This window comes from Polypterus senegalus, chromosome 1, assembly GCF_016835505.1.
Source record: "Polypterus senegalus isolate Bchr_013 chromosome 1, ASM1683550v1, whole genome shotgun sequence".
NCBI lineage: Eukaryota > Metazoa > Chordata > Cladistia > Polypteriformes > Polypteridae > Polypterus > Polypterus senegalus.
In genome coordinates this window covers 178,101,850-178,105,367 of record NC_053154.1, presented here as the reverse complement: position 1 = coordinate 178,105,367, position 3,518 = coordinate 178,101,850, and positions in this window count along the sequence as shown.

Below are 3,518 nucleotides of genomic sequence, written 5' to 3'. Positions count from 1 at the left end.
CAGTTTATTTTTATAGCCCAAAATCACACAGGAAGTGCAATGGGCTTTAACAGGCCCTGCCTTTTGACAGCCCCCCAGCCTTGACTCTCTGAGAAGACAAGGAAAAACTCCCAATAAAAACCTTATAGGGAAAAATGGAAGAAACCTCGGGAAAGGCAGTTCAAAGAGAGACCCCTTTCCAGGTAGGTATATATACACATATATATACATATACATATATATATATATATATACATACATACATATATATATATATATATATATATATATATATATATATATATATATATATATATATATATATATATATATATATATATATATATATATATATATATATATATATATATATATACACATATATATATATGTACAGTGAACTCATTGTCATGTTCAAGAAACCAATTTGAAATGATTCGAGCTTTGTGACATGGTGCAATATCCTGCTGGAAGTAGCCATCAGAGGATGGGTACATGGTGGTCATGAAGGGATGGACATGGTCAGAAACAATGCTCAGGTAGCCTGTGGCATTTAAACGATGCCCAATTGGCACTAAGGGGCCTAAAGTGTGCCAAGAAAACGTCCCCCACACCATTACACCACCACCACCAGCCTGCACAGTGGTAACAAGGCATGATGGATCCATGTTCTCATTCTGTTTACGCCAAATTCTAACTCTACCATTTGAATGTCTCAACAGAAATCGAGACTCATCAGACCAGGCAACATCTTTCCAGTCTTCAACTGTCCAATTTTGGTGAGCTCGTGCAAATTGTAGCCTCTTTTTCCTATTTGTAATGAAGATGAGTGGTACCCGGTGGGGTCTTCTGCTGTTGTAGCCCATCCGCCTCAAGGTTGTGCGTGTTGTGGCTTCACAAATGCTCTGCTGCATACCTCATTTGTAACGAGTGGTCATTTCAGTCAAAGTTGCTCTTCTATCAGCTTGAATCAGTCGGCCCATTCTCCTCTGACCTCTACAATCAACAAGGCATTTTTGCCCACAGGACTGCCGCATACTGGATGTTTTTCCCTTTTCACACCATTCTTTGTAAACCCTAGAAATGGTTGTGCGTGAAAATCCCAGTAACTGAGCAGATTGTGAAATACTCAGACCGGTCCGTCTGGCACCAACAACCATGCCACACTCAAAATTGCTTAAATCACCTTTATTTCCCATTCTAACATTCAGTTTGGAGTTCAGGAGGTTGTCTTGATCAGGACCACACCCCTAAATGCATTGAAGCAACTGCCATGTGATTGGTTGGTTAGATAATTGCATTAATGAGAAATTGAACAGGTGTTCCTAATAATCCTTTAGGTGAGTGTATATACACACACAAACACACACATATACTGTACATATACACATATAAATACACACATATATATATATATATATATATATATATATATATATATATATATATATATATATATATATATATATACATATATATACATATACATATATATTTATATATACACACCTATATACACTGCTCACAAAAATTAAAGGAACACTTTAAAGAAACACATTAGATACATCAGATCTCAATATGAAGTTGGATATCTATACAAATAACGACAGGGCAATGTCTTAGGAACAAAAGGATGCCAAGTCTTTTAATGGAAATAAAAGTTTTCTGCCTACAGAGGGCTCAATTGTGTAGACACCCTAAAATCAGAGTGAAATGAAGATGTGGCAGGCTAGTCCATTTTTCAAAAACTTAATTTCTGCTACTCAAAATGCTTTTCAGTATCTTGTGTGGCCCCCACGAGCTTGTATGCATGCTTGACAACGTCGGGCATGCTCCTAATGAGATGACGGATGGTGTCTTGTGGCATTTCCTCCCAGATCTGTATGAGGGCATCCCTGAGCTGTTGTACAGTCTGAGGAGCAACCTGGCGGCGCCTAATGGACCGAAACATAATGTCCCACAGATGTTCTATTGGGTTTAAGTCAGGGGATCGTGAAGGCCATTCAATTGTTTCAATTCCTTCATCCTCCAGGTACTGCCTGCATACTCTTGCCACATGAGGCCGGGCATTGTCGTGCATTAGGAGGAAACCAGGACCTACTGCACCAGCGTAGGGTCTGACAATGGGTCCAAGGATTTCATCCTGATACCTAATGGCAGTCAAGATGCCGTTGTCTAGCCTGTAGAGGTCTGTGAGTCGCTCCATGGATATGCCTCCAAGATCATCACTGACCCACCACCAAACCAGTCATGCTAAACGATGTTACAGGCAGCATAATATTCTCCACGGCTTCTCCTGACCCTTTCACTTCTTTCACATATACTCAGGGTGAACCTGCTCTCATCTGTAAAAGCACAGGGCACCAGTGGTGGACCTGCCAATTCTGGTATTCTATGGCAAATGCCAATTGAGCTGCATGCTGCTGGGCAGTGAGCACAGGGCCCATTAGAGGACATTTGGGCCCTCAGGCAACCCTCATGAAGTCTGTTTCTGATTGTTTGGTCAGAGACATTCACACCAGTGGCCTGCTGGAGGTCATTTTGTAGGGCTCTGGCAGTGCTCATCCTGTTCCTCCTTGCCCAAAGGAGCAGATACTGGTCCTGCTGATGGGTTATGGACCTTCTATGGCCCTCTCCAGCTCTCCTAGAGTAACTGCTTGTCTCCTAGAATCTCCTCCATGCCCTTGAGACTGTGCAGGGAGACACAGCAAACCTTCTGGCAATGACACGTATTGATGTGCCATCCTGGAGAAGTTGGACTACCTGTGCAACCTCTGTAGGGTCCAGGTATCGCCTCATGCTACCAGTAGTGACACTGACTGTAGCCAAATGCAAAACTAGTGAAGAAACAGTCAGAAAAGATGAGGAGGGAAAAATGTCAGTGGCCTCCACCTGTTAAACCATTCCTGTTTTGGGGGTCATCTCATTGTTGCCCCTCTAGTGCATCTGTTGTTAATTTCATTAACACCACAGCAGCTGAAACTGATTAACAACCCCCTCTGCTACTTACTGACCAGATTAATATCCCATAAGTTTCATTGACTTTATGCTATACTCGGATTAAAAAGTGTTTCTTTAAATATGTGTCTGTTTAATTCTTTTGAGCAGTATATATATATATACATATATATATATATATATATATATACATATACACATATATATATACATACATATACATATACATATATATATATACATATATATATATATACATATATATATATATATACACATATATATATATACATACATATATATATATATACACATATATATATATACATATATATATATATATACATATATATATATACATATACATATATATATATATATATATACACATACATATACATATATATATATATATACACATACATATATATATATATACATATATATATATATATATATATACATATATATATATATATATATACATATACATATACATATATATATATATATACATATATATATACATATATATATATATATATACATATATATACATATACATATATATATATATATAC